This window comes from Cyprinus carpio, chromosome B1 (genome assembly GCF_018340385.1).
Source record: "Cyprinus carpio isolate SPL01 chromosome B1, ASM1834038v1, whole genome shotgun sequence".
Lineage (NCBI taxonomy): Eukaryota > Metazoa > Chordata > Actinopteri > Cypriniformes > Cyprinidae > Cyprinus > Cyprinus carpio.
In genome coordinates, this window is record NC_056597.1 from 33,864,643 (window position 1) to 33,875,086 (window position 10,444).

At 38.2% G+C, this 10,444-nt stretch overlaps 1 long non-coding RNA gene across 1 annotated transcript; it reads left to right on the forward strand.

The window, feature by feature from the left end:
- The first annotated feature begins 299 nt into the window (after nucleotides 1-299).
- On the forward strand, nucleotides 300-3,350 carry LOC122135953. The gene is made up of 3 exons (XR_006153806.1): nucleotides 300-580; nucleotides 1,018-1,187; nucleotides 2,897-3,350. It is a non-coding gene; the product is annotated as an uncharacterized LOC122135953 (long non-coding RNA).
- Nucleotides 3,351-10,444: the final 7,094 nt, after the last annotated feature.

Sequence of the window (10,444 nt, forward strand, 5' to 3'; positions counted from 1 at the left end):
GGTCCTATCGTGTTCCCATGGGGTACTTAGAAGTACCTTTTGGGTACACATCCTGTAGGGAACAAAAAAAGTACCTTATTCAAGTCAAAGGGTACACTTCCTGTGGGGTACTAAGAAGTACTTTTCAAGTTATAGGGTACACAATCCTCTGGGGTAGCAGCTACTTGTGCGTGCCTTTTCTAAGACTGATAGAGCCTTTGTCATAATTTGTAAATGTGGTATGCTGAATAATCCTTTGTGATAAGTGCATAATTATTATCACTATCTGTTTTCGTAAGTGTTTTCATTTGTTTCTGCTAGGGAATTATTTACAGATTTATACTCGATTTTTATAATTATTATCATTATTGTTTTCATTTAAATAATTGTTGCATATATTTTGGGTTCTATAATAAGCACTATTGGTTCAAATGAATTCAATATATATTATTATAGTTAAGATGGATGTGTGTGCTTGTTTGTGCGGGCGTGGGCGCGGCATTGCGCGCATTTAGAGAAGGAGTTCTCGCGATACGTTTCATTCAAGATAAGCAACGCTGATGATTGCATCGCTTAAACTTGTTAATATTATCCTTTACAGGTAACGAATGTATAAAATCAATGGCATGAATGGAATTTGAATGTTTACATGAACAGCATGTAAACAAACGAATCGTCAACGGCGAAATAAAAGCCTCTAATGTACAAGACCGGTCTGAGAGACCTCCAGCTCACAGCGGGGTCTCTGAGCAGGACTGGCCGAGCGACGAGCTAGCGGCTGGGGCAGACGCCTGCTGGCTGTCTCCTCACTTCATGGAGCTTCTCAACTCCGAAAACTTTGAAGCAAATTGTCAATTCGGCATCAATTTTCACAAGACTGCCCATATTCGAAATCTAAACAGTTCTTTTCTCGCCTAAAACGTTCTCATAAGTGAATTTAGTGATGAATAAGATGACGAACATTGTTAAAATTGTCCTGTTGCTGGTCTGTCTAATATTATGACTGGCTGTGTTTTCGCGCCGTTATTCGTGTTCTAGGTCAGTGGTCACGCCTCTTTCTTTCACTCGGCACGGCGGCAGTCGCTGGAGCCTGCAGGACGCTTGACAGCTCAACAATGGCCCTGCCAACTTTATCCTCAGATGAGCTGATCCAAACATGACAGAAGGTGGTGTAACTATGACAGAAGTTGAAGCACAGAAATTCAGAGGTGAGTAATACTGTCGTTAGCTAACGTAAAGTTACATTTAAGCGACACTTGCGGCCCGCTGATTAAAGTTGGCTGCACGTTATCTAGAGTTAGATCGAAATAACATTATATCGGGACTTATTTTGTAAGTTACCACTAACGTTAGTTACATGTAGCTAGTTGCAAAGATTGTAAAGAAAAAAGCATGACGTTAGCTGACCTTAGCTAGCTTAGAGATGGCTACAGCTATCGTTAGCTAGCTCGAGTTCCTCGTACAGCCAACGTACTCAACTGAAAAGTTGAGTTAAAGTTAAGTTGGTGCACAAATAGTGCTAAAGCTATGTAGATAATCAATTATATAAGTGTTTAGTGTATGGGTATTGTATATTTATAAGTTGAAGATGTTGGATGATGTTCGATTCCATTTGTGCACGCGGAACACAGTTTAACGTTAGAAGATGGCGGCTATGTTGTGTACGTTAGAATAGACTAGTTGCACGTGTCCGCCATTTTGGATTTCGGATCTCGGATCAGCGAGTGTGCGGTTAGACACTTCCGGTTTCGCATTAGCCCGGTGCAGGGAGCCGGAGAAAGCCGAAATGTATCTTTTATAGTTGTTTATAGAATCAATTATCACTTAAAATGCTACTAAGATCCATATTACTATCACACAAGCGTATGCCAATTAAATGCACGGATGCATATTCAGATTAATGAATGAAATACAACTGTTCACGAACAGAAGATTGTATTTGACTCATGCTGCATACACATACGCAATGACAATTATGCCTACTGTAAATATAGAGTTACAACTACAATTAGAGTTGTTTGCATAAAATGCACTGTGAACATTCACATGTTTGCCCCATGTCTTCTTTGCTGTATTCTTCAGGGTGAACACAACACACCATACCCAGTTGTCCAGGTGACCCAAGAAGACTGGAAGTCCACATTTGAGGGACGAAGCTCCTGTTCCCTGAAGGTAGACAGGGTCGAGGTGTGTGAAGGCATGAAGGTAGAGGAAGCCATGATCTCCTTGTTTTATTGATATTTTGTTTTCAATCTTGAATACCAACCCAAAAACAAGAACACTCTGACCTTCCTCCAGCGATGCATTGCGAAAATGCCATCCAAGATAACCATGTCTTTCTTTCCTCAGTGGGAGAGAAATTGTTTTTTGAGGAAAACATTTCTGGATTTTTCTTCTAACAATGGAGTTCATTGGTTACCATCATTTTTAAGTCCAAATCAATGCAGTTTCAAAAGTCTTTGAAGTGTTTAAAACGGACTGTACGCGATCACAGCTGAAGAAGAGGTTGTTTTCTAGCGAAACAATGCGTCATTTTCAAAAAAAAATTATAATTTATACTTTTTACCTTCAATAGTTCAGATTGAGCTGATCAACAAACGGACAGAGAACTACATCACGTTGAAAGGTCACGCTGGCGCCGGCAATACTATTTAAACTACTATTTATATTCATCAAAATGTTATTCATATAGTATTCAGTGAATATGAATAGTGTATATATATAATGGCAAACAATACTATTCGAACTATTCTCTTATGTACGGTCGCATTGTAAACAGTGGGGCGGTACTTCTGCCGGCGCCGGCGTGACCTTTCAACGTGATGAATAAGATGGCGAACATTGTTAAAATTGTCCTGTTGCTGGTCTGTCTAATATTATGACCGGCTGTGTTTTCGCGCCGTTATTCGTGTTCTAGGTCAGTGGTCACGCCTCTTTCTTTCACTCGGCATGGCACTCGCTGGAGCCTGCAGGACGCTTGACAGCTCAACAATGGCCCTGCCAACTTTATCCTCAGATGAGCTGATCCAAACATGACAGAAGGTGGTGTAACTATGACCGAAGTTGAAGCACAGAAATTCAGAGGTGAGTAATACTGTCGTTAGCTAACGTAAAGTTACATTAAACTACGTCATCACGTTGAAAGGTCACGCCGGCGCCGGCAATACTACTTTAACTACTATTCATATTCATCAAAATGTTATTCATATAGTATTCAGTGAATATGAATAGTGTATATATATAATAGCAAACAATACTATTTGAACTATCCTCCTACGTACGGTCGCATTGTAAACAGTGGGGTGCTTCTGCTGGCGCCGGCGTGACCTTTCAACGTGATGTAGTTCTCTGTCCGTTTGTTGATCAGCTCAATCTGAACTATTGAAGGTAAAAAGTATAAATTATAATTTTTTTTTGAAAATGACGCATTGTTTCGCTAGAAAACAACCTCTTCTTCAGCTGTGATCGCATACAGTCCGTTTAAACACTTCAAAGACTTTTGAAACTGCATTGATTTGGACTTAAAAATGATGGTAACCAATGAACTCCATTGTTAGAAGAAAAATCCAGAAATGTTTTCCTCAAAAAACAATTTCTCTCCCACTGAGGAAAGAAAGACATGGTTATCTTGGATGGCATTGGGTGAGTAAATTATTAGGAAATTTTCATTTTGGGGTGAACTAATCCTTTAAGCATACAATGAACACTCACAGTAGCTTTTAGTCAATATAAAGCATGATGTTATGTTATGTTCTTACACTGCAGTATGTAATGCATTTATAAAGTGATTCTCTATTAAAGTTGTTTAAATGTGAAAAACTTTGTTTATTAAAGTTTATTGTAAACGAAGATTGTGGTGTGCGGTCGTTATTCTCTTTCCAGTATTTTAATTTGTACAGTTTAACTTCTTTTAAATCATTGATTGTGGGAAAACAAAACATTGCTTTCTTTTGCTCTCATTCTTTTTCTATTTGTCAAGGACATTTTTGCCACTTTATAGGTACAATGGGATCGTCGCTGGGGTGGTACCCCTAACGAGAACAAATTAGTACTATCTAATGGGGTACATTTTTGTACCAGTGGATTAAGGTACAAATGTATTGCTAAGGTACCATATTGTCTCTCAAAAGGTACAGTATAAAAGGGTACAACTCTGTACCTATGGTAAAGGGTACCATTGCTGTACCTCGGGGGTACCACCCCAGCGATGAGCCATTTGTACCCTCAAAGGTACATATTTGTACCTAAAAGGCACAAACTGTAGGGGGTACTTCTTTGTACCCATTAATATGGTACAAGTTTGTTCCCCTTGGGGGTACTGCCCCAGCGACGAGCATTTGTACCTTTTTTTTGCCTTTTCTGTACCTTTATTTCTGAGAGTGTACAGCACATGGAACAAGGAAGGAAGATTCGGTATTTCTGACAAACCTAAAAATCTCTTCACTGTGAGAATCACTGCTGTGACACCAGATGATGGAGGAGTTTATTTATGTGGAGTTTGGATCAACAGACACTCATACAGTTCCTACATTATTACTACTGTTCATCTACATATTATTATTATTATTTTTTTAAATACTTTATTTTAAAGGATTTTTCAAGTAAAAACACAGAACAAACAACACTGGCTCGGATTACACACACACACACACACACACACACACACACACACACACACACACCACAAAAAAAAAAAAACGTATGTAAAAGTACATTAATAGAATGCTGCACAACAGGCAAGGTGCCCAGAAGGGATATGCAGACTAGATCTTAGAGAAGTCTTTGGGGGCCGACTGAGCTGTTAACTTGTCCAAATACCCGAGAAATGGTCCGTGTACGTTTTGATAGTTTGTTTTTTCGTTTGAAACACAAAACAAAATAACGAGAAACCACCTGTTTTTTCGTTTGTCGTTTCAAACCAAAAACAAAGAAACGGTAAAAAAAGAGCCGTTCTCCCGTTTTTTGGTTCTGAATCCAAAAACGAAAAATGACAAAACCAAAAATCAAATAAAACGGTCCGATTTTGGTTTTTTGAAATTCCTTTTTCCATTTTTTCGTTTGAAGATCTACATTGAAACACAGACAGGTTGGCCACGTGACCCGGAAGTAATAGTAAATATGGCCTATCAAAATAAAAGCCAGTGGTAGTCTGTGAGATTTAGAACAAGAATCTGGTGGATTTTATGTTTTTTTTTTTTTTTTTTTTTAAGTCTAGTGCATAGCTACACCTTGAGCCTACGCAACTTCGTGTCCCAGCATGTACAATCGGCCCAAGCTCGGCTGCCCCGCGGCGTCTGCGGCTTATTCGGCATCGGCGTGTGTTAACCGGGCCGATTGTGGCCCGCAGCTCGCTCTAGCACATGCATTTTTGTTACGGCTGTAAAGCACTGGGCCTCACCATAAAAACCGGCTCCGGATCTGGACCACTTCTGGAAATGACTCGGCTTAGGTTAAATCAAGGATGGTTTTAATGAGCAATAATAACATTAAAAATAATTTTAAATTGACGTAAATTCCTGACCGTATCTGATAATGAAGGACATCGACTATATTGTCAAAACAAAATATATGCGGTAAATAATAATTAAATAGTGTTGTTTTGCACAGAGCATTCTTTAATATTTATACCATAGCAAAAAATATTTAGTTATCATGAAAATCATTCTTTACATGTATGTATTTTAAACATGCATTCGCGCTTAAGCTGACATAGACGCGCAATAGGCTATATTTTTAAGCGTAGATGGTGCAACCATGGGCGCGACCGCACTTCTCCGAAGCACAGATTGCACATAGAGATTGCGTGACAGCGGTAGGCTATTATACTGAGGCAGCTTTGAAAAGCTGTCTATGGAAAAGCTACAGAAAAGTTTGGGCCCATGGTGGGTCTATCATTGGATACCGCCGGATGAATTTTGTTTTTCTAGTACCTCATATTCATTCACGTATAATAGTCTTCTTTGAAATGTGTACCTTGAAATGTTTTGTTTCCATTCCAGATTGATTTTAAAGGCTAGTTGTTGTCAGCAATTACTAGGCATATTGGCAATGATAAGCAGAATAGCCTATACTTAACAACTGCCATCATCATTTGATACAAGACCACACTTTGAGAACACCTAAAGTTTTGATAATATTTATGGAATATAATTTATGGAATTCTACTTTTACATACATTTTTCAGATAAAGTTCATGTAAGCATAGTGATGCACAGTTCACTTCTCCATCATCTATTGTGATATCTGTCATTGCACAGTCCAAATGATATATTGAGCTGCAGTCAGAGGGACTGAAAGCAAACAAAAGTTGAATGCTTATGCTGATTAAGACACACAGGCTAGGTGTACAGACACATTCTCATTTCTTAATTTTATGCCATTCTAAAACATTTTTATGTTAACATTGAAATATAAAGACAGTGCTGCAAGTCTGATCATAAGTAAAGACATTCAAAGTATGGACAGATGAGGTCACCACCAAGGAGAGCCTTGAGGATTATACATCATCAGTGTGACACGTTACATCAGCAAATGGTGGTGATCACCTGACTGGAAAACATCACAAATTGTCATGGGATGTGCACGGCCCAGGACCGGAGGGCTCTGCAGCGGGAGATTAAAACTGCTCAGAAGATCACTGGTACCCAGAGCCAAAAGGATACAAAAGGACAGTACCCACCCAGCCACAGCCTGTTCATCCTGCTGCCTTCTGGGAAGAGATATAGAAGTTTCTGCTGCCGGCAGCACCAACAGACTGCAGAGCAACTTTCCCCCCCAAGCTATCAGACTCTTAAACTATAGTTCATCCTCAGCACTGCTCCACTGATCATAGTTTATTTCTGTTTACCATTTTTATAATTGCTTCTATATTAGCCTGATAATGTCTGCTATGTACCAGAAGGGAGTTACAAACTCAATTTATACTTTATACTATTATATATATTATATTGTGACAAAATATACCCACCTACCTTAAAGAAGAATAAAGTGAATGTTTTGGAAAGGCAGAGTCAAACGTTATGACCTTAAAATGATTGAAATGTTGTGGAAGGATGAGGAAGCAAGCAGCTCATGTGAGGAAACCCCACCAACATCCAAGAGTTGAAGCTGTTCTGGACAGAGGAATGGGCAAAGATTCGTCCAAGTCAATAAGCAGGACGTATCAAAAGTTACTGGAAATGTTTTGTTGCAGTTATTGCTGATGTAATCAGCGTTGACAGCCTGTTTTTAGTAATGTAATTATATTTTTGGGTTTTCTTTTGAGGACCTTGTAAAATGTTCTTACCTTAGGGCTTAACAAATGTTCTGCAGCCATTGATTGTACATGCAATGCCCTTGAAAGCATGTATGTGCTATATAAAGTTTCAAGACTTGTATGGATTCTCTTCACTTGCATGACACAATCGGAGTTTTGTATGTTATACAAACTGGAATGTGTATAGAGAAGAAAGATTCACACAGTATATAGCACAATGGTAAATCATTCTTTTGGCCAGATGGCCTACATTAGGATTAGGACATGTCTGATGTGAGTTTGTTGTCTGAGCTGCTATAAGACGCTGATAGCAGTGTTATAATCAGGTTAAAAAAGCAGAAGCAGGTTTAAATCTGGGCTGGGTGAATGATGATGATGATAACTAGGCAAATAAAATCAAAAACAAAATAAAATGAACAACAATAAATACATCTGTATCAGTAATCTTGATTTAAAACAGTTACCAAAGACACCATACAGTCAGTCATTTAAATACTGCCACCTGCTGATAGAAAAGGGGGAACAGTTATCCATTACGGTGGAAACCACAATAAATATAAAATTTAATTATATAAATATAGCGCTAACAGTAACCACTCTGCACACACAATAAGTTCTTAGGTTAACCTATATTACCAACTGTATTGAGCCAAACAATGCGCTCATTAAACGTGACTGGTGATGTCTGGATAGGCACGATATTAAATAGCTGTAATAAACTACTGTTGCTAACATATTTATTCCGGTCCAGGTTTATATAAGGCTATTTATTAATTGATTTTCTTCTTCTAACGTTACTCTGGTATAACGTTAGCGCTGCATATTATGACCGTTCTAAAAGCTTGGCTTTTATTTTGATAGGCCATACTTACTATTACTTCCGGGTCACGTGGCCAACCTGTCTGTATTTCAATGTAGATCTTCAAACGAAAAAAATGGAAAAAAGGAATTTCAAAAAACCAAAATCGGACCGTTATTTGATTTTGGTTTTGTCATTTTTCGTTTTTGGATTCAGAACCAAAAACGGGAGAACGGCTCTTTTTTACCGTTTCTTTGTTTTTGGTTTGAAACGACAAACGAAAAACAGGTGGTTTCTCGTTATTTTGTTTTGTGTTTCAAATGAAAAAACAAACTATCAAAACGTACACGGACCAGAAATGAACCCCAGACAGCGGAAAACTTTTCAATAGATTCAGTCCTCAAAAGTCGAAGTCTTACTATCTGTATGACGGAGATCATATCCTTAATCCACATCTGGAAGGAAGGGGGCGAGGGTGGTCCGTGTACGTTTTGATAGTTTGTTTTTTCGTTTGAAACACAAAACAAAATAACGAGAAACCACCTGTTTTTCGTTTGTCGTTTCAAACCAAAAACAAAGAAACGGTTAAAAAGAGCCGTTCTCCCCGTTTTTGGTTCTGAATCCAAAAAACGAAAAATCACACAAAACCAAAATCAAATAACGGTCCGATTTTGGTTTTTTGAAATTCCTTTTTCATGTTTTTTTCGTTTGAAGATCTACATTGAAATACAGACAGGTTGGCCACGTGACCCGGAAGTAATAGTAAATATGGCCTATCAAAATAAAAGCCAAGCTTTTAGAACGATCATAATATGCAGCGCTAACGTTATACCAGAGTAACGTTAGAAGAAGAAAAATCAATTAATAAATAGCCTTATATAAACCTGGACCGGAATAAATATGTTAGCAACAGTAGTTACAGCTATTTAATATCGTGCCTATCCAGACATCACCAGTCACGTTTAATGAGCGCATTGTTTGGCTCAATACAGTTGGTAATATAGGTTAACCTAAGAACTTATTGTGTGTGCAGAGTTGTTACTGTTAGCGCTATATTATATAATTAAATTTATATTTAATGTGGTTTCCACCGTAATGGACAGCGAACTGACAGCGATTCAACGTGAATTCCCACGTGACGTGACGTCATGCGTAGGCCTAATAACGTTACTAATAATGAGCGAGATTGAGACAGGGGTAACTGCAGCCTGGAGCAATGGGCGTGCCGAAAGGTAGGGGCGTGCCAAAATGTTTCTCATTGGTCAAAGGAGTTTTACTGTGTTGGCCAATCAGTATGAGGCGCCGCGTAGGATTTAAATCAAACTTCGCTTATGAATACATGTATAAAACACGTGCATAAACACCTATACATTACTCACATATACATGCATACTACTGGATGTTCACAAATACATATATTAAAACACATGCACACTAATATGAAATCGATACCAATACATATAATGTTAACAATGAATGCATACACACTTGTGAATAACTTGCGTATACATATAAACTTGACGCGTGCATACACCAAAAGACACTCGCATATATGTATAAGCTCGATCCATGCATATACACCTACACACACACTCGCGCATACATATAAACTGGCTGCATACAAAACACAACTGCACATACTCGCATATACATATAAACTTGATCCATGCATATACACCTACACACACTCGCGCATACATATAAACTCGCTGCATACAAACACAACTGCACATACTCGCATATACATATAAACTTGATCCGTGCATAATACACCTATTAAACACTCGCACATAAATGTAAACTCGATGCGCGCATACACATCCATAAAACACTCGCGCATACATAAAAAATAACATTTTACTAACGTATACAGTTCAGATAAGAAAGACACATGCTTTATTTGTGTAAATAATATATATGCAAGTGATTTCATATGTAGATGTGCCAGAAACACAATCTGAATCGCGCACTTTGTTTCGGCCTTCTACCCCTGGTATACAAAAGCATCAATAACACGCAAACGATGTCAACATTATCCGCCGGCAAAGTTCACGGACCATATCACACTTGCCAGCAGTAAGTTAATTGGCAGTCTCGATCTAAAAAAAAGGTGAGAATTTAACTTCTATGCAATCTTCGTGAAATAGCTGCAAACGCTATGCAAATTACACACACACAGAAAGAGAGAATAAAATATCCTGTCTCTATAGTTAAAAAAATATAAAATGTGTTCCCAACTAAGTCCCAGTTTCAATAGTGAGCTTTGCCATTTTCAGAATTAAGGATGTCAAGCAATTTAAATGTGGTTAAAGTTTGCTTTTTGTTAAACTGTGTTTGTTTTTACAGGCCAAGGACACAATACCATCGGACTTTAAATAAGGATGTTATACTGTTGACCTCTCCTGAAGATA